Below are 27,130 nucleotides of genomic sequence, written 5' to 3' on the forward strand. Positions count from 1 at the left end.
TTTCCAACTTGGTCACACACATTTACTAAGATTTGCCCTTTATAAACCTCTGACCTGCTCAGGTTCTCTATGACTTGCTTAAACCTTTTCATTTTCTTTCCATCTGAAACAATCCAGTCATTTTATTTTAAAAATACTTTTAATTGTAGATGGACACAGTATCTTTATTTTATTTATTTATTTTTAGTTGGTGCTGAGGATCGAACCCCAGTGCCTCACACATGCTTGGCAAGAGCTCTACCACTGAGTTCAACCAGTCATTTAATTCTAAGATAAAAATTTTTATGCCACACCAAATCCCTTCTCATCTTAAATAATTTTTTCTTCAACAAAATAATATATTCTATTCTTTCTTAGTTTATTATTAAAACACATTATTTGTGTGTCCTTTGCATATAGAATTACATATGTTAATTAGAATTTAAACTCTTAGTAACTTTCATTAACTCCTATGAAAAAAAAATCTTTTTTTGCCATATGCCAAAAACTTATGAAAACACATTTATGGTCCATATGTATTATCCTGTTTTATAAAACTTAAGCAGTGAAGAAATGCTTAAACTTTTAACTTATTTAGAAGTGATTCAAATGTTTTATATTTATTAATATCTAACCAAGATAAATATAACACTATCCGACTAGCAAACCCAGGTAAAAATGTATGCTAATAACTTTGAACTAAAGACATTTGGATAATAGTTTTTTATGTACATTCACTTATCTATAAACCTGTTTGAATACAGGAAGATTTTATGATGTAGACACTATATAACATGTACTCAAAGGTAACACACAGAAACATTCATACAAATAAAAGTTTTACAGCTTTCATTTTAGTCATGAGACAAATATAGTAACAAATTTACCAGTTTATAAAAAGAGGTGAATCTAAATTATATTCATGACAAAATGAAACAAGTTCTTATGGTAAAAATTTAAGTTAGCTTTGACCAAATTTTTCAGGTAAATAAATACCCCTAGCTTCTTATTTAAAACAACAGCAGCAAAAAGAACTTTACCTTTTCTTCCTCTTCTTAGTCCCCAATGAGTCTAGGAGTTAACTCTTAGATGTTTACGTTTTAGGTAGGACTGGCTGAAACTTCCAGACAACCTTGAATAATCAACACATTTAAAATAGGCAGAGAAAAAGAAAATCCTAAAAGGCCTTTACATGTTTTACGCTACAACTGCAGTTTAAAAATTATCTTACAGGTATTGACCAGAGAGTTTTCAATTAGGCATGCCACTCAAAACATTAGACGAGGTGTGCAGAACCGAAAGTGAATTCACTTTTTTATAAAAAGGCCATAAGATTTACCATGAGCTCAATGATGTTAAAAATACAAGAGAAAACTCTGCCAAAAAGAAGAGAGCCACCATGAGAACCCCTGCAAAAGCTATTCCCAAGAATTCTGGGGAAGTTTACCTTGAAGTATTTGAGTTAAATTCTGCCCAGTACCATCTCAGCGTCTCAGGACCCTTTTGTGAGAGGCTTCCAAGAGCCAGTGCTCAGGCAATGTTTTGGGTTGGTAATGTGCTGCTTCAGGGTCTTCCTTCCCAGAGTCATCAATGGGCTGGATATCCTTTTTTATGCATCTTTTTTTAATACTTTTATTTTATTTATTTTTATGCAGTGCTGAGGATCCAACCCAGGGCCTCACACTTGCTAGGTGAACACTCAGTCACTGAGCCCTCAACCCCAGCCCCCTTTTATGCATCTTAGAAAGCCCCAAACACTAAGGGGTGTAGGGTAGCACAAGGTACAGGATGACCACTCCCTTACTGTACCTCCTAGATGGGATGTTCTTCTCAGATGATTTCTTGTAAGACCACTTCATCCTAGATAAGTTACTGACATCTTTGTAGAGTCTCTGGTTACCTAAGGGATCCCAGATGGGATGGAGGGGGCATTTGTCTCTTTTTTAGTGTCCAAAAGACCCACTTGCAGATAGATTTCTAATAGGACTATTGCCAAAACCACCAAATTCCTTAGCTTCTATCAAGCCAATTATAAACAGACCAAGAAAACAGATTAACTATAGACAAAAGAATGCATAAAACAATAATTATATTAAATAAGAGTGCACTCCCAGACCAGAGTGTATGACAGGTGAGCAGCCCCTGGGTGAAACATTCTTCCTCAAAACCCAAATCCCAGAGACCAGAATATAGCTGGTTTCCTGAAGGGATTATTTTACCCCCAAAATCAAAACCAGAGAGGCAGTTCAAGCAAAATCACCCTTAATAGGCTCACCCAAAGACATTTTGCTTGCGGCAGTGTCTTGTAGCAGTTTCTTTTTACAAAAAAGAAGTTAAGCCGAGGGCCAGCAGCACAGCAGCAGGTTCAGGTGTCTCAGCTTCCAGAGTAACATCAGTCCAGGTGGCCACTGAAGGTCAGCATCCAGAGCCACTTCCTGCCAAGGGTGTCACAGAGAAACCAAGGACTCAAAAGTCCCATCTGAGTTGCCAGAGTTGATACTGTGCAATCATTTAGTGCCCAATACACATAGAAGCCAATTCACATGGCATCAGGATTTTGCAAAAACAAGAGGTTTGGGGCTAGGGTTGTGGCTCAGTAGCAGAATGCTTGCCTCACACATGTGAGGCACAGGGTTCAATCCTCAGCACCACATAAAAATAAATAAACAAAATAAAGATATTGTGTCTATCTATAACTAGAAAATTTTTAAAAATTAGAGGCTTTATTGCACAGCCAACCAGTAAGCAGACCAGGAGCTAGAAGCTCAAATCTACCTCCCCAATCAGTTGAGGTTTGAGCTTATGATGTAATTGACCAGATGATCTGACTTCTCATGTCCATTCTTGAAAAACTGGTTCCAAACTGTAAGAATCATTAGCAAGGTCTGGATGCTTTTCCTGAAAGACTATTTAAGGAATTTATGTCTGGGTGTATCCAAACCTTGACTGATTTCACAACTTAGAGAAATGAGCAAAGCCAATTCCAATTTCAACCCAGATCCCTGGCTAGAAGTGAGGAACTCCACATTTCCAGAAAAAGATAAGCAGGTAAGTGCCAGCAACCCCCATCATGGCAGCAGATTGGCAGTCCTAACTGCTGAGAACATCACAGGTCCTTACTGACTTTAAATTCAGTTTGGGGAGAGGGCTGATCTGAGTGATTGCTGTACTCCAAAAGAGGAAATCACTTTGGGCCTCCTGAGCTCCCAGAACCAAAATTCCTACAACAGCCACTGCTAGATGCCCTCTTGCCTTATGGGTCAAAAGATGGTCTCCTGATACTACCAGAGCCTTACACTGGTCTGTGCCACCCTGGATGGAAGACACCCCATTAGGAATCCTGCAGCTTCAGAACCAATGTCTGTAACAGTCACAAATCCAAATCCTACCAGTATCTGTCCATTGGGAACTAGGGAAGATCTTGTCCCCAGTCCACAACCTTGGGACTGTAGTTACTATTGCACAGTCCCAGCTTTACCCACACCTGTCCTTAAGGAGCTAGGAAAGATCTTCACATTGCTTCAGGAGTATGGCTACTGATAGCCCCAACCACCACCACCACCATCTGCACTTGCCCTTTGGGAAGTAAGGAAGGTCTCTCTTCCTCATTCCACAGCCTCAAGACTACAGGTGCAAAGTAGGAAAAGTCTCCTCCCTAATGCACAGCCTTGGGGCTATATCTGTTGGTGTGAAAACCCTGGCATCACCCAGGTTTGTACCTGGGAGCCTGGGAAAGGACTCATCTGTGTCCTGTAACTCCAGGACTGGGGCTGCCAATGCCACAAGCTTTGCCCCCAAGATGCAGCTTGCTCCACATGATCGAGGGACATTTCCAGCCATATCCTGTACCTCCAAAACCATAAGATATCAAAGCCACAAGACCTAGCATCATCCTTGCTCAACTCATGAAGGTCTCCTCCATTTCTTTCACCTCCAGCAGCATGAACACCAGCACTATAAGCCCAAGCATTGAAATGCACAAGCCCTAGGGGACTTAGGAAAGGTATTTTACACAGCCTTTGGACTTGGGACCTTATCTATTGGTGTCAAAAGCCCTGTTACCATTTGTACTTATCACCTGGGTCACACAGCTACACAACAGCTGCTAATAGCATTACAAGTAGGAGTAACAACTGCAATCACCCATGGGACCTAAGGAAGACCTGCTTTGTTCTACAACTCTGAGTCTGTGATTACCAATGTCATAGTCCCCAGAGCACCTGTGTTCAACCCATGGGACCTGGGTAAGGCCCCATCCTACCCTGTGGTTCTAGAACTGTGGCTGCTCATGCCACAGGCCCAGGTATCTCCCACATTCATCCTGAGAGTCTAGAGGAAGGTCTTCTTTACATCCTGCAGCTTGGGGACTATGGCTGCTAATGCCACAATCCTTGATGGGGTCTAGGGACAGTTCTCTCTTTGTCCTACACCAAGAGTGTGACAGCGGCCACCACAGTGTCATTACTGCTCAACTCTGTTGAGCTTGAAGACACACACCTTTGGGGGCCTACTCCCTCTGCAAAGTCATCCAAGTACCTTCCTAAACCTCCGTGTCTCCTTGTTGGAGGCACCAGACGCTGCTGACATGAACAATGAAAGGCATCACGGTACCCTTTTGAGCTCCCCATAACCAAACCCAGCTGCTTCAGGTAACACTGACGAACTGTTTCATTCCACAAATGGGCATTCTGCTTTCAAAAACAATCCACAAACTTCACCTGCAGTATTCAGAACCCAATTGGATTTTTCACACAGAGATGATGGTAAAGGAAAGCAGGTCCCCAAATCAGCAGCATCAGCATCACTTGAGATCACTTGTTAGAAATCCAAATTGTGAGTTCAGCCCCTAGACTGACTGAGAAACTCAGGGGGCCTAGAAGTCTGTCTTAAATCTTCCTGGTATTCCAAGACACCCTACAGTTTGAGAACCACTGGCTTAAGATTTTTCTTATTCTAATCATGTATGAGATGGAAAATAAGCAAATCTAGCCTAAAACATTTCTTACAAGTTACTTTGGGGAAATGGAAATGGAGAAGCCATTCAACCAACATGCCCTCCAAATGAGAAAATTGGGCTCTTACTCCCAATGAAAAGACAATAATCATCTTATTAAAGATTTATTTTATTTATTTTTTGTGGTTCTGGGTATGAAACCCGATGCCTTGCATATGCTAGGCAAGTGCTCTACCATGAGCCATATCACCGGCCCTTACAAAGTGATTCATAACATGGATGTTATACAATAATGCAGACAGTGACCTTTTATAGTATTTAATAGCAATGGAAGATTTACATTTTAAAAAAAATTTAGTTGTAGATAGACACAATACCTTTATTTTTATGTGGTGCTGAAGATCGAACCCAGGCCTTACACAGGCTAGGCAAGTGCTCTACCACTGAGCCATAATCCCAGCCTGAAGATTTACATTTTTAAATTATAAATCACATTTTTCTCTTCATTTTTAAAAATAAATCACATTTTACATGTTAGTGGATTTTTTTTTCTCATAAATTAGAACAGTGACTTCTTAGAAACATCTGTTTTCTTAAAAGAAATACTTGGCTAACTCATCCAAGTCAGTGTCACTGGATGATTAATAACTAAATATCATAGGGCACGTATAAACTCCACCAGTAAGAGTCAAATACACACGTACACCCTGTGCTGCAGAAATGCCACAGTGGCACTTCTAAAAGACAAGCACAGTTACAACAAGCCTCTCCTTTGCTTTTTAAAAACCTTTTTAAAACTCCCCAAGGGAGCTGCTGAGGCCTGGGGCTTTTCCGGAGCACTACAAAAACTTAGGAGGTTGTAGATATTGATCTAATTTCAGACTCTTCCTCTGGTTTCATCTCAGTCATTAGCCTACTCTCCACTCTTTTCCATGAGACATTTCTTGTTCAAGATGCATCTCAGATGTTTCTCAGAAAAGAATGTGATTTGAGTAAAATAGGCTGTTGAAAAACAGCTTCTGATCTTGGGAGTTATAGAAAGCTGCTGGGGAATTATCAGGCCTAGGGAAGTTTCTAACAAATAACACCAAAGTTTTTTTTTGTTTGTTTGTTTTGTAAATGGGCCCCTCTCTCTTTGTCCCTAAGTTAAAACTATCCAATCACCATTGCTCAGGGGTCCTTTAGGAGGATCCCTAGTGAATAACAAGAAGGTAGGTTGATGCTGTCTGTAGCATTTTCCCAAAATGTCCTGGAAACATTGGGAGATCAAAGGTGTTCTTGAAGACTAGATAAGTTCTATTACTATAAATTCTAGTTGGGAAGATTTAACATGCAGGAGTTAGAGAACTTAAAAACCATCTAGAGTAACCCCTAATTTTACAGAGGAGAAAGTGAGAGCATCCTGGATCAAATGAAACAAGTATCATCTATAATGCACTAAAGAACAAGCACACGCATAGAACCCCAGCAGCCTAGAAAAGGGAGAAGTGGTTGGAGATCCTGGAGACCTGAAGAAGACTCATGGAAGCAGTATTAAGTTTGGCTTCTTTAGTAGCTGAAGGACTGCAAACAGAGGCTCTCAACTTTTTATGTGTATGGATTTTTTTTTTTTTTTGTACCAGGGATTGAACCCAGGGACACTTAACCACTGAGCCACATCCTCATCCCTTTTTTAAATTTTTATTTAGAGACAGAGTTTCACTGAGTTGCTTAGGGCCTTCACTAAGTTGCTAAGGCTGGCTTTGAACTCGCAATCCTCCTGCCTTGCTGAGAGCCATAGCCAAGTAGGAATGACACATGGCAATTTCCTTGTCAGCCTACCCAATGTTGCTTAGAGGGAGGACTCTCCATTGTGGAAATGGGCTTGCCTTGGACCCAGGTCATTTGCAGTGACATTGCATGAAAGGTGACCTTGCTCAGGGATTAGGGCAGATCTGGGTTTAGGGCGGATCCGGGTTTAGGGCAATCCGGGTTTAGGGTGGATCCTGCTGGGAATAGGGCGTATCCTGCTGCCTCAGGTGCCCACTCCTTGAGTTCCCTTGAGTTCTCGAGGGATTCAGAGGGTATTTGGTATGCAGAACCTGGTGGAGGGTGTGTATTTTCCCCAGAACGTGCGTGTAGAGTGCCGGTGAGAGTTCGGGAATAAAAGAATTGCTGTTGGAATCTAGAAGGCTTGTGTGGTGGCTCGGTGATTTTGTGCCCAGCCAGACTGCGGCATTTGATGGCCCTTACAGGGAACGTCTGAAGCTTGGAGACAGACTGCGGCACTGCCTCAGCCTCTGTGCCTCTGGGATTACAAGCATGCGCCACCACACCCAGCTTGGGATGCTTATTTAAATGCAGAATCCTGAGTTACATCCCTAGAACTGCTGATTCATTAAGTCCAGCGTGAGGCTCAGGAAGCTACCTTCATTATAACCATTTCCACAATCTCCATAAAATAGGTGATTAGAAGACCATTATAAGAGAAACACTTCCTTACAAGAAAAAAATCCAAGTGGGTGGAGAAATTTCTGAGCATTTTGATGATGGCAAGTCCTCAAATAATAAATCTATATCTTGCTGTGACAATTCAGAATCAAAGACTCATAAAAGTTTACAACCAAATGATCTTGGTTTCCCAATCAACCTCTTCATTGTACATATGAAGCAACCAATACCAATATCTGCAAAAGATAAACCAGCCAAGAGCCAGCAGCCCAGGGTTCTCATATGGAGCCTGCCACCTGTGTAATCCCACTGGTCTCCCAGCCGTGATGATTTACTTATTTTAATAGCAACATAGAACTCTTTTTAAAAAATATTTTGGTAGCTATAAATGGACAAAATGTCTTTATTTTATTTGTTTATATTTATGTGGTGCTGGGGATCAAACCCAGTGCCTCACACAAGCGATCTGCCACTGAGCTACAGCCCCAGCCCACATAGAACTCTTAAAGAAATAATATAAGCATTTTAGGTTACCTTTGGAAATCCACTCTCTGAAAGTGGATATTTGCTTCTTTAGCATCAATCTGTGGAGTGCCTCCTAGGTGCCAGGCACTGTTTTGGACATAGGAGATATATAGTATTCAACAAAACAAAACTCCAGTCCTCAAAGAATTTGCACCCTAATGATACCACAATATTGTAATGCTTACTCTCTCCCTTGATGTGTTAGCTCCTTATTCTCATTTCCATTCATGTTCATTTATTCCATAAATATCTATTAAATTTCTACAGATGGCAAAGATAATGACCATCTACAATGAAAGTTACACAAAGTCCTTGTCTTCATGGGACCTACAATCTAGTAGAAGATACATAAAGTCAACAGGGAGTGCCCTGGAGCACAAAGACAGCAGGGGCTATTCACTACTGCTTACCAGAGCCTAATATAGTACCTGGTATATAGTATATACTCAACAAATAATTTTGTGTGAATGTAAGATTGTATGGTAAGTAAGGTCAGAATAGTAAGGATGCCATAGGTTTAACTGATATTATCTCTTCCTATCAGCAGTTACAATTAAAGTCTTGGGGTTAAAGATCAAAGTCTCTTTCTGCCTTTGGCTGTTTGGGTTGGGGTACCATGGTGGTTCTAGGAAGCTGCTAATCATGTTCCTTTACCCTTTCCCTAATCCTGGGTTTGATGGCTTCTCTGAGGCAATCTCTACTTCCCAGTTATTAGTTACTCCCTCGAATTCCCCAAGTCACATTACTGCAGCTTTTAGAGACATCCCCTATCACCTTGTTCCTATTGTTATCAAAATCTAATTTACTTAGAAAATTATAGGATATGACCATTCAGAGGAAAAATTCCACAAAAGCAGGAGGATTTGGGGAATAAACTAGAGCTAAGGAGAGAATCTTTGGGGAGGTATGGTGCTATGGAGGGTATCGTGTGGAAGATGGAAGACCATATCTCAGAAAGGACAGGTATGGTTCTCCTAAAAAGGGTGCACTCAAAGCACTTAGCAGGTCCTCACAAAACTCCTATGTATCATTTTTTTTGTTGAACAAATTACCACAAACTTATAGGCTCATAACAACAACCCCCCCCCAAAAAAAAACTACCATCACCACCAAAAAAAAAAAAAAAAACAGTACCTCACGAGTACTGTGCATCAGCAATCCAGTCACAACTCAGTTGTAACCTCTGCTTCTGGGTCAAGGCATTGCAGGGATGAGGTGTAATCTAACAGCCTGACTGGTGAAGTATCCATTTCCAAATTCAGTGAATGTTGGCTGGATGCAGTTCTTTGTGGGCTATTGGACTGCGAGCGAGCCTCTGTTCTTTCCTGAGTGTTGTCTGGAGACTGACCTCAGTTTCTTGCCATCTGAGCCTCTCCAACATGGCTGCCTCATCAAAGCATGCAAGCTGGGAAGGCAACAGAGTCAGCTAGCAAGATGGGAGGATGTTTTTAATAATCCAATAACAAGTGACAGCCTACCAACATTCTATTCACTTGAAGGAAGTTGTTCAAGAACACGACGCAAGGGCTTGAATACCTGGAGGCAGGAGTTATTGTGATCCTTTCAGTGGCTGCCTCCCACAGCCTGTGACACAGGTTGTCAAAAATAATGAGTCATATGTAGACCAGAAAGGCCTGGACAAAGTTTCCAGCATCAGCCATGATGCTTCCTCACTGGTGAGAGACTACCAATTATCTGTCTCTCCCTTCTTCAGTTTAATAGGAGTAATCCCCAAGTTCAGAGATGCACATGGATATATATCCATCTACAGACATGTCCCAGTCTCCCTGTGGTTAGGTGTGGCCACATGACTTCATTATCACCACTGGGATGTGAGCCTAAGATGAATGTCACTTCTATGTGACATCCTCAAAAGAAGGTTTAAGAGACAGGGCTATGGCTCAGGGGTGGAGCACTTGCCTAGCATGTGCAAAACCCTGAGTTTGACTCCTAGCACTGTGAAGAAAGAGAAAGATAAAGTCACATGCATTCTTTTTTTTCCTCCTTTGAGGCTGAAATGAAGGTGTGATAGTAGCCTCCAACTCAACCAAGAGAATGACAATGCCCTGGAAGACTACAGAACAGCAAAACAGATGCTCTGCCCAAGCTTCTGCCTCAAGCAGAGCAGCCCAATATTCCTGGGCGGTCAGTTAGACTTTTACCTATGCCTGCCTTGTTTAAGTCATTATTCGGTGTCTATAATAGTTACTAGATAAATATCCTGATAGATCACATAATACTTCTGGGACACTTATTAGCAGTGCTCCTGTGTGAACTGCATTCCTTTCAGAGTCCCTGAGAAAGCAAGCCTGTGTGACATCACCTTTTAGCTCTTCCTAGGCTGCATCTGCTAGTGTCCTAAAATTAGCTCTCTCCTCATGGACTATGCCTTCCTAGGATGCTGCTTTCTACCTTTGCCATGCTTGAGTACTCAGAGAACTTCATTCAACTCTTCACTTCTTTGGCTATTTATGGGGCTCTTATATAGTGGTCACTGTTTTAGGCACCAGGGAAACAGCAAACATAAGCTAAATGCTTGCAGGAAGCTGATATTGTAGGGCAGGAAAGTCACAGTAAACAAAATAAAGTCAGGGGATTAAAAAAAAAAAAAAAGCAAACAGGTGTTGGGAGTACAGCTCAGTGACAAAGTACATGCTCAGGCATAGGCCCTGGATTCAATCCCCAGCACTATCTCCCCGCCCCCCGCAAAAAAAGTTCATCTCCATATGTCCTACATAACCACACAAACTGAGTCTTTTTTTTTTTTTTTTTTTTTTTTGGTACCAGGGATTGAATTCAGGGGCACTCCACCACTGAGCCACATCCCCAGCTCTTTTGTTTTTTTGTATTTTATTTAGAGACAGGGGCTCACTAAGTTGCTTAGTGTGTCACTTTGAACTGGCTTTGCTTTCTCCTCCAGAGCTGCTGGGATTACAGGTATGCACCCCTGCATCCAGCCTAATTTTTAAATCCTTTCAATAATATTCTGTTTCCATTACAAAATGTAAATGAAGTTCATCACTTTAACTGCTTTATCCATTATCTGCATTTATCCTATATTTAGCCCAGAGATTCACAGATATGAGGTTCATGAATGAGCACTGGATGCTGTTACAGACTGAATGTATGTATTCCCCTAAAATTCCTTTGTTGAAACCTTGTGCCCAGTGATGGGAGGAAAAGGAACTCTTGGGAGATAATAAGATCACGAAAGTACAGCTCTCAAAAATGGGATTAGCTTCTGGGCTAGGAGACCCAGAGAGCTCTCTCTTGCCCTCTTTCCACTATGTCAGGCTATAAGTAGTTGGCAGTCTGAAACCCGGAAGTACACCCTCACTAAAACCCAACCATATTGTTACCCTGATCTTGACTTGCAGCTCCAAGACGGTGAAGAATAAATTTGTTTATAAACCCAATTTATTGTATTTTGCTATTGCAGCCCAAGAGTGATTAGGAAATATGAAAATTCTTTAATGTATGCATTTTTAAAAATCTTTTTAGTTGTAAATGGACACATATCTTTTTATGTATTTATTTTTTAATGTAGTGCTGAGGATCGAACCCAGTGCCTCACACTTTACCACTGAGCCTTAGCCCTAACGTATGTATTTTTCTGGATCTAAAATTTAATTGAATTCTAAAAGAATTTACAATCCAAAGGTAGTTAAGAAAATGATTTAAATGAACTAATCCTTGATCTTAATCAGGTTAATTAATTTCACCTTCGTTCTCTGATGTCTTCATCTCTGTGTTAGTTATATCATCTCTTTGTCTGTTCTGAAAGTTTTCTATAAAACAAACAGAAACAGAAACATAGAACTCCAACAAACAGTATTACTGGGTTTAGAATGAAAGGCTCCAGCTTTGTTCCAGAATGTACTTCCAGCTCCTCAGTGGAACAGGGCTGTCAAACATCTTAGGCACACTTGAGTACAAACAATCCCTAGTACCTTCCCCAGCTTGGTCTTTAAAGTCTTAGTTTCTGTATTCCTTCCTCATGAAGCTTATTCCTTTTTCTTTGCAGAGTATGTCCTTATTTAGATTCCTCCCGCTTCATGTCTGTTCTAGATCCCTGCTCTTGAGAAGATACATATGCTCTGTTAAACACTTTAAGAAAACCCTTCACACACTCTCAATCCTACAATTTATAGTTGTTATCTAGGTACTCTAAATTTGTGATTTGAAAATATATTCTTTATTTTTTTTTACTTTATTGTGCATTACAAATATATATAATTGAGGGATTCATTGTGATATATTTGTATATGCACATAATTTGGTCAATTTCATTCCTCAGTCTCTCCCAACTCCCCCTTTTCCTCCCTAATCCTCTTCCTCTACTGATTTTCTTTATAGAAAAAGTATATTCTTTGAATATCAGTGATTTTTAAATGAAATTGTTATAGATAAGATCTTTAAAAGGGAAATTGCAACTGCCTATTTTGATTCTTGGGGATTTTGGTTCTGAGATCCATAGGAACAAAAAGACCGTGTAGGAAATCTAGGAGGTGGGGGGAGATCAATTCACTTTTCTGAGATTAATTTCCTCATCTATAATTGGGAAAGAGAGTAAGGAGATTTCCAAATGTAATTCCTTAGAAGCCCTGGTGACTGATGAGATGCCTCAGAAGTCTCCCAGTAGAGGGGGTGTTTTGCATCCCCATCTTCTCTGAAAACTACTGAACAGCTAGATGATTCCTTTCACTTCTGCTGAGTTTATATCCCATGAAGTACCAGCACAACTCATGTCTTTGGGGCCATGGGTTGATGTATAACATTTCAATGCACAGTACCTAAGGAAGGAAAAGTGGAAGAAAACAATGGAGAAGAGAAGTCACATAGAAGGAAGGAATAGAGACCAGGCAAGGCTAGGCAAAGAAAAAAAGAAGTTGGGCAGCCTAGTAATGTGAGGGCTGACTCTTCAGATGGGTTTTAGGGAAGCTTTGGTTTAAAGATTTACTCAAAATGAGACCCTTATCTTTGCAGACAGATGGAACTTTAGTGAAGGATCTATTCCTGCCAGAGCAATTGATGCCACTCCAGTTCATAGGAGTCTGCATGGTGGGCCTATCTGTACTGTAATGGCATAGCTTGGTCTGCTGCCAGGAATTTGCTCACGTTAGGCAAGTCACGTAACTCTATGAAGTTCAGTTTCTTTATCTGAAAATTTGGAGAACAGGACTGAGTGATCTCTTGTGGTCCTTTTCTGCTTGAAAATAGTATGATTTTTATGAACATTTGTATACATAACGGTTCTGATTTATCTATTGACAAATGGAACCATCCAACCTTCTATGGCATAAAATAACAATTACTGTATTATGCTCCTGTATTCTGCAGGACAGGATTTCCCAAAGGGCACAGTGGTGGTGACTTGTGTCTGGGGCCTCAATTGGGAGTGATTTAGTTAAGGGCAATTCATATGTTTAGGAGCTAGAATCACCTGGAGACTGTTTCACTTATGTATGTGTCACCTGAGCTAAAATGACTTGAAGTCTGAACTTAGTTGAGTCTGTCTACCAGAGCCTCTATTTGTGTGCCCCCCCACCCCCGTGTTGATTGGGCTTCATATAACATGGCAGCTGGATTCTAAGAGGGACTGTCTAGGGCCTGAACATTGGAAGACTAGACATTCCAAAGCAGGCAAAAGCTACATGGTCTTTTTATACTTAGCCAAAGACATCACTTAGTGACAACCCTGGCATATTTTATTGATTAAAATCAAATTACTAAGGCTAGCCCAGATTCAAGAAAATGAGTGGCAAGCTCATGCTGCAAACAAATCATCTTTATTGCCACCATTCTTTGGAAAAGTACTATCTGCCACAGTCTGCACTATTGCAACAATTCACACACATACAAAATATACTCATTCCTCTTTCAAGATCCCCAGAGTCTCATCCCACTACTGCATCAGCTCAAATTTCAAAATTCTGACATTTAATCAGATGACAGTACTGATGAGATTTCTTGGATACAGCCCTGCATTAGTCAGCTTTTCACCGCTATGACCAAAATGTCTGACAAAATGTCTGATAAGATTAGAAGAGGAAAAAATGTATTTTTGGTTCATAGTTTCAGAAGTCTCAACCCATGTTGCACCAATTCCATTGCTCTGAGCCTGAAGTAAGGCAGAGCATCATGGCGGAAGGGCATAGCACAGGAAAGGTACTCAGCTCATGGCAGCCAGTAAATGTAGAGTAACCGAGGAGCCAGGAACAAATATAATCCCAAAGCCAGGACCCCAGTGATCTACTTCCTCCAGCCATGCCCCAGCTGTCCACAGTTGCCATCCAGTTATCCATTCACATTATTAATCCATAAAATGGATTAACCCATTAATTATGTTACAGCTCTCAAAATCTAGACATTTCACCTCTGAACAATCCTACATTACCTAATGTGAGTTTTTTTTGAGGGCAAGACACCTTATATCTAAACCATAATAATCCCCTTTAGTACAGTTCCTGGAAATTTCAAGACCTGTGAACTGAAATGACAAAAATCTTTCTTAAGATTCTTGAGCTACGACAAGATGACTGAATAGAGGTACCTAGCACTCACTTCCTTTTCCAGAAAGAAGAGCTATAGTAACAGGTATTTACTGTATTTAGCTGCATTTTCAGATGAGTGATGGTAGGAAAGCACTGGAAATCAACAGTTCCCATTATTACTATCCTCATACCTTTTCTGACAACTGTACTACTATCAGGACTGGATGTGAACACCGGAGAAGATTCTGCAGTTACTTCCACCTCCTTTCCCTGTGCAGAATCTGGACCTACACAACTAGAGAACAAGTGTTTCAGGCCCCTTATAATTGCTGATGCTACCAATACCAGAGACCCTTGTTAGTAGCTGAGCCAGCATCAATAGTGTCTGAGGAAACTCCATTGACTGACAAAGGCCACCACCCCTTCGTGAGAGTAGCTATACAGTGAGCACCCTGCACCTACTGCTGTTTAACCACCTGCCTGAACTGCTAATGTGTCCCCCTCTTGCATGGCCTGCAGAGACAGTTGACACAGTATACACTGTGCCCAAACTCACTAATCACAGCCAAAGAAGCAACAGGGAAACTACTATAGCACCCAGCTGGAATCAAAGCCAACACTGCATAACAACCAATACTCTAAGGTGTACCTTCAGGAGAAAGCTGCTTACTAAGAAGGCTACTCCATAAAAGTGGTAGGGATAGCTAATCCAAGAGATGCACAAACCTCAGCATAGGAACACAAGAAATATGAAAAACCAAATTAATATCATTCCTCCAAAGAACATAATAACTCTCTAGCAACAGATACTAAAGAAATCCAAGAGAATGAAATGCCTATAAAGAATTTAAAAGAGTGATTATTAAAAAGCTCAATGAGATCCAAGAGAATAAAGATAAACAGCTAAATGAAATTAAGAATACAGGGAAAAAAAGAGAATATGACTGAGGAATTCAGCAAAGAGATTTTCAAAAAGAACAAAACAGAAATGTTCAAAATGAAAAGAGCTCAATAAGTCAAAAGGTAGAGTTAAAAGCCCCAACAACAGACTAGATCAAGCAATAGAAAAAAAATTATCTGAATTTAAAGATAGTCTTCTGAAATATCCTATTCAGGCAAAAAGAAAAAAGAGGAGAAAAACATAAAGAGAAAGAAATGAAGCAAGCAAGGAAAAAGTGGGTGGGGGACAAACACCTGCCTTTTTGGAATACCTGAAAGTGATGAGATGAAGGTTAGGGCACAGAACACTTATTCAATGAAATAATAGCAGAAATTTTCCCTGACCTTGGGAAATATATGGATACCCATGTACAGAAGGCTTATAGAACTTCAAATAAACATAACTAAGAAAAAAATTTCACCATGGCATATTATAGTCAAATTGTCAAAAGTATCTCATAAATAAATAAATATATAAATAAATAGGGAGAGGTGGGGAGGTTCAGTGGGACTTGAACCCAGGAGCACTCTACCATTGTACTGAATCCTCAGCCTCCCACTTCTTTTAATTTTTGAGATAGGGTCTCACTGAGGACAGCCTTGAATGCACCATATTCCTGCCTCTGCCTCTCAAGTAGCCAGGATTATGGGCATGTACCACCACACCCAACCAAGTGTTCTTAAATCTCCAGGAGAAAACCAGCAACTCACATTTAAGCATATCTCTCAGAAGAAACCCTATGGGCCAGGAGGGAATGGAACTATATATTCCAAGTCCTAAAAGAAAATAACCCTCAGTCAAGATAACTATCCACCCCCAACACTATCTTCAGAAACAAAGAAGAAATAAAGAACAGCCAAGATAAGCAAAAACTGAGGGAATTCATGACCACTAGCCTAGCCTTATAAAAGATGCTTAAGGGAGTCCTCCAGAAGTGAAAGATAAAGAACTACTATCATGAAAGCATGTGAGTATAAATCCTAAGAGCAGATACACAAAAGAGAAAAAGAATGAAATATTGTCAATACAGTAAACCATCAAGCCACAACAGAAGAGGAAGAACAAAGAATATTTAAAACAACTAGAAGGAAAAAAACCCCAAAATAGTCCTTAATAACCTTGACTAAATTCTCCAATTAAAATACACAGACCAGGCTGGGGATGTGGTTCAGTGATAGAGTGCTTGGCTAGCATGCTCAAAGCTCTGGGTCCCATCCCCAGGACTGCAAATAAATAAATAAATAATATAATACAGGCTGACCAAATGGATTTAAAAAAAAAAAAAAAAAACAAGGGCTCAGTGGAAGAGCACTTGCCTTGCACATGTGAGGCACTGAATTGGATCCTCAGCACCACATAAAAATAAATAAAATAAAGGTATTATATCCATCTACAACTAAAACAATATTAAACAACAACAACAACAATATGCTATCGATAAGAAACTCACTTTGCAAGCAAAGATCACAGACTGCAAAGGGATCAATTCAAGAAGATATAAAGATCATAAACATATGTACCTAATGTCAGAGCACCCAATTTTGTTTTCTGAAGTGTTTTCTAAAACACTTTTGTTTTAGAAAACAAACACTATTATACCTAAAGGGAGAGAGAGACTCCAATACAGTAATAGTAGGGGCTATCAACACCCATTTTCATCAATGATCATCCAGACAAAAGTAAAACAAGAAGCATCAGTAAAATTATACTGTAGATCAAATAGACTTAACAGACATTTATAGTACATTTCATCCACTGCTGCAGAATGAATACACATTCCCTTCCTCAGCACATGAAATTATCTGTAGGAAAGAATATCTAACGAACCACAAAACAAGCCTTAAACTCAAAGCCACTGAAATCTTATCCTGTTATCTTTTCTGATGAAAATAGATGAAACTAGAAGTCAACAAGAGAAACTTTAGAAATGATACAAATATAGAGAGACTGATCAACACATTTTTAAATAGTGGATCATCAAGGAAGAAGGTTTTAAATTTTCTCAAAACAAAAATGGAAACACAATATAGCAAAACTTGTGAGATATAGTAAAAACAATACTACAAGGGAAGTTCATGAAGCAATGGGTTTCTGTTGCCAAAAGCTTGGTCCCTGTCCCCGTTGCCAATTCAATAATGAGGACATGGTTTTGAGAAAAATGAAAAAGAAAGTTTATTGCTTTGCTAGCAAAGGAGAAACACAGGAGACTCCTGTCCCAAAGGCTGTGATTCTGCCCATCAGCAGGAACAGGGGGCTTTTAAAGGGGTGACTCAAAGGCTACATTCCAGTGTTCTCTGTGGGAGTTATCATTCACATGTTAATTTGGGAGATGGTCATTTCTGAGATCTTCTGGTGCCATCAATGTCCACCAGTCCTGCATCCTTCAGATTGCCTGCTTTGCCGAAACTTTCCCACAAATAACCTTTTGATGAAACCTATATAATAAATGTGCTGAGCTAGCTCTGGGTCAAACTCCATTAGAGTTTGGCTCCCCACCTGGCCCTACCTTTTTCTCTCAGTGTGTGTGTGTGTTTCTTTTCTTCATCCCTCATTGCCCTCATTCGATTTCTGAATTAACTGCCCAAGGCATGAGGCATAGGCACTAACAAATTGTAAAACTTAGAAGAAATGGACTAATTTATAGACATATAGCATCTACCAGAAGTGAACCGTGGTGCTTACCTAGCATGTGGTCCTGGATTCAATCCCCAGCCCCACACACAGACACACACACAGAACCACGAGAACATAAAATACCTGAATAGATCAATTAAAAAGTAATGAGATTGAATCAGTAATAAAAAGTTTCCCAATAAAGAAAAGTCCAGAGCCAGATACTTAACTACTGAAATTTACGAAAAGAAGTATTGCCAATTTTCTGTAGAATTCAAAGGGAAGAACCTTTTCAAACATATTCTATGAGACCAGAATTACTGGGTTATTAAAACTAGACAAGTATATAAGAAAACTATAGAACAATATCCCTGATGAACATAGATGCAAAAATGCTCAATAAAATGCTAGCAAATAGAACTCAATAGCACATCAAAAAGACTTTTACCATGATCAAATTGGTTTCCCAAGGATGCAAGGGGGCTCAACATATGCAAATTCAAAAACCTAATATATCGCATCAACAGAATGAAGGATAAAAAATACATGATCATCTCAGTAGAGGCAGAAAAAGCATTTGATAAATTTATCATCTCCTTCATGATAAAAGCCATGAATAAATTAGGTATAGAAGGATTGTATCTCAATATAACAAAGGCTATATATCATCAGTATATTGAACTAAAAGCATTTCTTCTAAGATCAGGAGCAAGACAAGGTGTTTTAGTCAGCTTTTTTACCACCATGACCAAAAGACCTGACAAGAACAATTTTAGATGAGGAAAAGTTTATTTGGTGCTCCGAGTTCTCAGTCCACAGATGGCCACTCCATTGCTCTGTGCCAGAGGTGAGGCAGACCATCATCAGGGCAGAGGGTGTGACAGAGGAAAGCAGCTCAGGACATGACAATCAGGAAGGAGAGAGGGAAAGAGGGAGGGAGAGGGAGGGAGAGAGGTAGGGAAAGAGGGAGGGAGGGAGTGTCCTCTGCTCACCAGGGACAGAATATGAGATGGAAGAAAGACTCAGGGTCCAAGAAATAAAGGTCCAATATGAGCTGAAAGCAAGACAAAGCAGCTCGAAGGAAGCCAGCACAGCCCTGATATTCAGGGACCTTAGTTCGGATCTGAAACCCCCCAAATCAAAATGGGTATGAGGATAGGGTTGAATAGGAAGAATAACTTTTAATGTTCAGTAGCACAGTAGGAAAACTATAGTTGACAACAAATGATTGTATATTTCAAAATAGCTAGTAAAATGGAGTTTGAATGTTTCCCATTCTCACCAAAAAAAAAAAAAGAAAGAAAAATGTGTGAGATGATGGATATGCCAATTACCCTGATCTGATCTAATACATGTGTTGAAATGTCATACTGTACCCCATAAATTACTGTACAATTACCATGTGTCAGTTAACTGTGCCTTTTCCCTCAAATATTACATTTGTAGCAATTTCTTACAAAAAAATACCATTATTTCACTGGTATTTGAATAGTAAATTTTTTTAAAGATATTTTTTTAGTTGTTGATGGACTTTTCTTTCTTTATATGTGATGCTGAGAATTGAATCCAGTGCCTCACACATGCTAAGCAAGCGTTCAGCCACTGAGCTACAGCCCCTACCCCTTGAATAGTAATTTTTTTTAAGAAATTGATGTTTATTTTCTGTAACCTTATTTCCATCCTGCTTATTATTAATACGTGTCTGCAGAACAGCTCAAGACCTCTCGGTAGTTGTTCCTACCCACTCAGTGGCCTGAGCAGTGGGAGCTGCAGACCAGTCTTCAGTAGGGAACTGCTGGATAGGCACAGAGGACACCTGCACACCTTCAGACCAGTCTGCAACCTCAGGTTGAGTAGCAGTGAATTCAGGAGCTGGAGCAGTCCATTCACCCTGAAATTCCTCCTTGGTCACAGCTTTTTCAGAAGCAGCCTGCTCTTCCTTTTCAATCTCTACAGGAACTCTGTAGAAGTACAGATTAGGCATAACCTCCCATGGGTGCTCACAGGAAATGGTGCCATGCATGCGCAGAACTTCTCGGGCCAGCATCCACTACATCAGACCCACAGAATGAGCTCCCTTGTTGTTGCATGGAATGGCAATGTCCACACAGTGCAGAGGAGAATCTGTGTTACACAAAACAATGGTAGGCAGATTGACATAGGACGCTTCTGTAAGAGGCTGGTGGTCAGCCCTGGGATCAGTAACCACCGGAAAACGTGGCTCCCAGAAAGCTGCCTGGATCTGGTTAGTTAAAGTTCCAGGAGTGAAGCCATCAGCAATAGGGGTGGCTCCAGTGGCAGCAGCAAACTTCAGCACAGCCCGCTGGCCAGTATTCCTCGAGGATATGACACTGACATCAGCAGGATTTTCAATGGCAACAATGGCACGAGCTGCCAGCAGAAGCTTCTCTTGGTCCTCTTCAGATTTATGATGTAGATGCAATCGCTTTTCCTTTTGTAGATATACTTTTCCATCTGGAAATCAAGGTTGGTGCCACCTAAGTCGGTTCCTGCTGCAAGGAATTTGAGGACATCCTCCTCCTTCATTTGCAGGACATCAAGGGCTCTGGACATTGTGATAGTTTCCCTTTAAAGTTACCACGGGAATCAAGAACAATGCTGTATGGATCCCTCCCTGGGTAGCATGGGGAAAAGCTTGAATAGTAAATTTTTAATAGCAAAAAATGCAGTCTAAACCGGGCAAGGTGGCATACACCTATAATCCCAGTGGCTCAGGAGGATCACGAGTTCAAAGCCTAAACAATGGCGAGGTGCTAAGCAACTCAGTGAGCCCCTGTCTCTAAATAAAATACAAAACAGGGCTTGGCATATGGCTCAGTGATTGAGTGCCCCTGAGTTCAATCCCCAGTACCAAAAAAAAAAAAAAAAAAAAAAATTAGTCTAAATAGATAGCAACACTATTAACCTGCAGCATCTGAGAGCTAATATTCCCACTGGAAGTTGTGTGGTTTAACACATTTTAACTATCCTAAAAGCCATGGACATTGCTGAAGGATTTGAAGGATTAAAATTTAGTTTTTTAAAAGCAGTTTTTAATATACTTATGTGTTTAAAAAATCGTAAAGAAAAGCTAACAATAAACATTCTGATCTCCAACCTCTTTCCCATCCCCAGAGGCAACTATAACATTTTATTCTGCTGGTGGTTTTCTTCTTATCTCATATATGTGAGGTACACATGTATACACGCCTATGCACGCACATCCTATCTCTGTTTCTTGACTTATCAAGTTTGCACATTATACTGGACACATCTGAACTGCTTGTTTAGATTCCCTCAGGCTTGCCTGTGTCCCTGCCTATCAACTTGCCAATCCCAGTGGGGATCAGATGCACCAAGTCTGAGAATATGGTCCCACTGGAGGAGTCGTCAGGCCCCATGTCCAGATTCAACTTCCCCCATGGTTACCAAAGGGGCTAGGGGACACGACCTGGATTCTTGAGGGAGCCAGCTCTCAAGTGTCACATTTTGACAATGGAAGATAAAGGCAAGGGGAGCTTTCGGATACATTTTCTTTTGCCCTCGGATTGAAGAAGCAACAGCCAGAGACCGTTGCCTTCAAAGCTTCTATCTCAACAGGGAGAGGAATAATAAACAGGTATGCAGGACAATGGAAAATATTAAGAAGAGAATAAGGCAAAACGGGAGAACAGGAAGAGTCTGATGATCTGGTGCAGGCACGATACTGCCACTCAGCCTGTCCAGAGAGGTCCCTTATTTCTGAGAGTCACTTATGAGGAACCAGCTTGGCTTATTCCTGGCTCTCTGAGACAATGGCCAGTCCAGTAACTCACCCCTTTGTATTTGCCTGCAGTCCTCCCGCCTCTCTTCTTGAGAGTCTTGCTGAGCTGAAATTGCATTAGCGCTCCAGGCTCACCTTGGGCTCTGTTCTTAGGCGACTCGCAGACGGACGTTGCCACTATTATTTATGGATTTCCAGATACCACATATAATATCACTCTCATTTACCCCCATCTTCCCCCCATGTTCCTCTAGTTGACTGGTAATTTCTAGTTCTATTAGTTATGCTTGGAACATTAATTTCATATTTATAGCCATTTCATTCTCATGTTACCAGAAATAGTATCCCTTGCCTCTGATATTTTTTTATTTATATATAACAGTGGAATGCATTACAATCCTTATTACACATATAGAGCACAATTTTTCATATCTCTGATTGTATACATAGTATATTCACGCCAATTCGTGTCTTCATACATGTACTTTGGATAATAATGATCATCACATTCCACAATCATTAATTACTCTAGGTCTCCTCTCTTCCCCTCCCACCCCCTCTGCCCTTATCTAGAGTTCGTCTATTCCTCCCAGGCTCTCTCTCCCTATCCCACTATGAATCAGCCTCTTTATATCAAAGAAAACATTCTGCATTTGGTTTTTTGGGGATTTTGCCTCTGATATTTTGCAGGAAGAAGATACTGGTGTCCCTTCCCTCTTTCCTTCTCTCCTCCTTTCATCCCAAACCTCTGTCATCATAAGTCAACGTCACTTGCAATTCTCTTCTGTGATAATAATTGTCTTTCATTATTTTCCTGAGTGTTGATTCTAAATTTGAAAATTAATAAATAGCATCTTTACTACGATGACCATTCATTGAACAATAGACATTTACTATGAGTTTGCTGTGTTTGGGGTGCTGTCCTCCAAACTTAGAGGTAAAACAGGGAACAAGAAAAAAACTCCCACCCCCATGGAGCTTTCATTTCAGTAGGGAGACAAACATTAAGAAGATAAAGATGTAAAATATGATGCATGCTAGACAATGGGAAGTACTAAGAGGAAACTAAAGCAAGGACTGAGAATAGGAAGACCCAGGCCAAGGGGCTGACATTTCATGTAAGCTGAGCAGGGAAAGCTTTACTGGATATATTTTAAAGGTAGAACCAAAATGAATAGTTGGATGTGGGAGAAAAAGTGAGGTGCAGAATATCTACAAGTGTTTGTTTTTAATAGTGTTGGGGGTTGAACCCAGGGCCTTGTGTGTTCCAAAAGATTTTTGACCCCAACAACTGGAAGAATGGAGTTAATCACCCAACAAAATGGAGAAGACTATGGGAAGAACAGTGTTTCTGGGAAAAATCCAGGAACATCAGTCAAAAATAAAGAAAGGATGATCAGTAAAGGAAGGAAAATAGGGGGAGGAAGGAGGAGAGGGAAAGGGGGGAAATGGGACTGAAATGGAGTTAATAAAATTCCATGCATATATGATTTTGTCACAATGAACACAATTATTATAACTATAATGATCTTTAAAAAAAAACCCAACCAAGTTTCCAGCCATCTTGAGTTGCTGTTTTAGTTATCTATTATTACATATCACTGGAAAACTTAGCATCTCAAAACAACAATGCCTAATTATCATCCCTCATGGTTTCTGTTGGTGAGGAATTGGGATAGGATTCAGCTGAGCAGGTGTCCCTTAATAGTGTCTCACTGAAACAACCCCAGTTGAGTACTAAAAGTCTTGTGTCCCAGAAAATCTTCCCAAGAACATGGAAAATTCTAGGTTTGGGTGATGCTGTGGAAGATGGAAGAGAAAGTACAAAACCCATACAGTTACTCCCTCCCATTATAGGGCTGAAAGCAGTGCTATTTTTTTTTTATTATTTGTTTTAGTTATACATGACAGTAGATATATCATACGTACATGGGATATAATTTCTCATTTTTCTGAGTGTACATGTTGCAGAATCAATCATATTGGTCATGTAGTCGTGTGTGTGTGTGTGTGTGTGTGTGTGTGTGTGTGTGTGTTTAATGTCTGTTTCATTCTACTGTCTTTCCTATCCCCACATCCCCTCCCCTCCCCTCCCATCACTTCCCTCTACCTAATCTAAGTAATGCTATTCTTCCCTAGTGTCCCCACCTTATTGTGAACTAGCATCCGAATATTAGAGAAAACATTCGGCCTTTGGTTTTCTGGGATTGGCTTATTTTGCTTAGTGTGATATTCTCCAACTCCAGCCATTGACTGGCAAATGCCATAATTTTAGTCTTCTTTAAAGCTGAGTAATATTCCATTGAGTATATATATATACCTCATTTTCTTAATCCATTCATCTATTGAGGGACACCTAGTGCTATTTTTAATGTCCAGTTGATACAACATAGACTATCTGCCTTTGGTGGTCACTGTTGCCAATGTAACCCTTGATCATTGATATTGGCAACTGAGGCTTGTGTTTAAAGTCATGGATCACCTATGTGGCATCATTTCAAGCGATGTATGCAACTTGAGTTACAACCCTGGATATCCAGTCTGTGTTTGACTTGATTTATGAATTAACTGTTTTGCATTGTTACTCCAATTTCAGTGACCACCCTCCCGGAATTTGTTCAGATGTCAAGACTGATGACACTGCACACACTAAGAGATAAAAGAAAGTTTGGTTACTCACATATCTAAGGTCTCTGGAGAGAACAGGACAGGGCTGGCAGGAGCTCCGAAACAGCTTGAGAGAACAGGGGATGGAGACCAGCTTGGTGTTTTTATGGTGCTTATGGGTGAGGGGGGGTGAGAGTTCCCCCTTGTGGGGAAGAACTCAGGTGATGTGACTCTCTCACCAAACAAGAGTGCACCCATGGGGTGAGGAGGAGAGTGATGAGGAGGAGAGGGGTGAGGCTTGCTGCTGTCAGTAGTCAAACATCAAAAAATGGAGTCAGATTCCTCGCTATAGAGCTACTGCTAGTTTAATTTTTAAATCGCTGCCGAAGTCTGGCTGGGCACAGAATCACGAGCCACTCACAGCTTTGTAGATTCAAACAGCAACTCTTTATTCCCGAACTCACACCGGCCCTCTACAAACACCTTCTCGGGAAATCCACGTTCTGTGCCCAAAATCACGTACTCCACCAGGCTTTTTGTCCAAATACTTTCTGAATCCCACGAGAACTCAACGGGAACTCAGGCAGCAGGATACGCCCTATTCCCAGCAGGAATAACCTTAAACCTGGAACTGCCCTAAACCCACATTGTCCTAAACCGGGAACGCCCTAAACCCAAATTGTCCTAAACCGGAAAGCCCTAAACCCAAGGAGCGGGATACTTCCTAAAACCTGCAGGATACACTCTAAACCTGGATCCACCCTGGTCCTTGAGCAGGGTCACCTTTCTCAAACACACATGCAATGTCACAGCGAATGTCCAAGGCAAGTCCATTTCCACGAGTCCTTCCTCTAAGCAACATGGGGTATGCTGGCAAGGAAATTTCGATGCGTCATTCCTACTTGGCAATGGCCCTCAGCAAATCGCTAATATTGTGACAATGTTTTCTGGAAGTTCAGATCATGACAAAAAAGAACAACTGCAAAATCACCAGAATGACCCAGATATCACTGGTAAGGTGGACTGAATGACTATTCCCCTAATGGAAAGAGGAGGACATGAGCAACTGAATTAGGAAGGTAAATAACCAAAAGAGCCTGCTCTACAATGTGCAGAACATAATTTGGGATTGGCCATGGTGAAGGAGATGGTGAAGAGACATATGGAGAATGGATCTCACAAGTCTGGGATTAGACAATGAAGTACTTTTAATTCAATCAAGTTTGTTTTGTCTCCCAAAGATACAATTTCAGTTGAAAATAGCTTGGGCTATAAATTAGCTTGGGCATACCCTATGAATAAATACAGTTTTTTCTCTACCACTGAGCTACATCCTCAGCCTTTTTGTTTGGAAGCCTGACCTAGAACTTGCAATCCTCCTGCCTCAGCCTCCCAAGCAGCTGAGATAACGGATGTGCACCATCATGCCTGGCCTGAATGAACACATCATTTTTTTTTCACTCTAATGATGGCTCTGTGGAACTCAGTAAAGTTGCACTTCCTGATTCACATGTTGGAATTCAAATACCCTCTGGGCAAACAAAAGGGAGAACTTTGGTAACAGATATGTTGGCTCCTGTGTTAGGTTACCATAACCAAATACTACCAACCTGGTTCTTAACACAGCAGAAATCTCTACTCTCACAGTTCTGAAAGCAGAAGTCTGAAATCAAGGTGTCAATATTCTCCTTTTGTGGTTCCAGGGAAGAACTTGTTTTATGCCTCTTCTCCTAGCTTCTGAAGGCTCTGGTACTTTGCATGATGTAGATGCCTCACTCCACTATCTGTCTCCATCTGCAGATGGCCATCTTTCCTCATGGGTATATCTGTCTTTGTCCAAATTTCCCTCTTCTCAGAAGGACACCAGACATATCGAATTTAGGGTCCACCCTAACCCAGCATGATCTCAGCTTGATTACACCTGCAATGATCTATTTCTGAATAAGGTTATATTCACAGGTTCCCAGTGAAGGTAATGGAGGTGGGGGATGCTCTTCAACCCAATAGAGTCATTATAATGCAGAATTCATGCTATCAAATCTTACTCATAATCATGCTTTCTCAAATAAATCAAATAATGCATTGAATTATAGCACTAAAACAATGTTCCCCTACTCTCAGATACTTAATTTTTAAAATAGAACTTCAAATAACTTTCTTGATTTCTGTGACGATTTTAGTGAAATTGCAGAAAACAAAACATTGTTGATATTTTATTCAAATAAGAAATAGATTTTGATGTATATTTGGTAGAGTACAAATGTAAATCTAGGAAATTCTATTCAGTCTATAAACTTCTTTGAAATAAACTTGATAATAACAGAGCTCCAAATCAAAGTGAATTTGCATCTCACTGTGTTCAGTTTTACCACTATATAAGACAGATGTCCTAAAGACTGCAGGTAATGCAGAGAAGTAGTATTAGAAAAGGAGACAGAAAGAATGAAAATAACTTACCACATCGTAGGACAGAAGGAAACATGTTATTTTTATTTTTTTTATTAAATATAGGTAATATTGAACCCAGATTTAAAGATAGGTAGTTAATGTAGTAATGTAAATCGGGTCTAAAATGAGTGTGATAAAGAAAATGGAGATATTATTGAGAATGGAGTCCAGGAAACCAGAAGAGCACCTGGGGAAATTGAAATGTGAATGTCCCCCCAAGATGTTCCCCAATGTCCCCAAGAACTGTTAATGAAGTAGCTCCCAGCAAACACTGAGGTGCTAATCAAACCACCCCAGGCCCTTCCTGCCTGGATTACTCCTCCCTGCCCCATCAGTCCACCTATCTCCCACCTTTTGGCCCTCCCACCTGCATTCTA

At 40.5% G+C, this 27,130-nt stretch overlaps 1 protein-coding gene and 1 pseudogene across 2 annotated transcripts in view; one reads left to right on the top strand and one right to left on the bottom strand.

The window, feature by feature from the left end:
• LOC308630743 (uncharacterized protein) overlaps nt 1-27,130 on the top strand; it is a 50,183-nt gene that overhangs the window by 8,465 nt on the left and 14,588 nt on the right. The window lies entirely within an intron of this gene.
• Nucleotides 19,388-20,573, bottom strand: LOC308631188 (small ribosomal subunit protein uS2B-like; annotated as a pseudogene). Its single transcript has one exon. The product of its transcript is annotated as a small ribosomal subunit protein uS2B-like (transcript).

Source organism: Spermophilus citellus (genome assembly GCF_964194105.1).
Source record: "Spermophilus citellus genome assembly, chromosome: 11".
NCBI classification, from domain to species: Eukaryota; Metazoa; Chordata; class Mammalia; order Rodentia; family Sciuridae; genus Spermophilus; species Spermophilus citellus.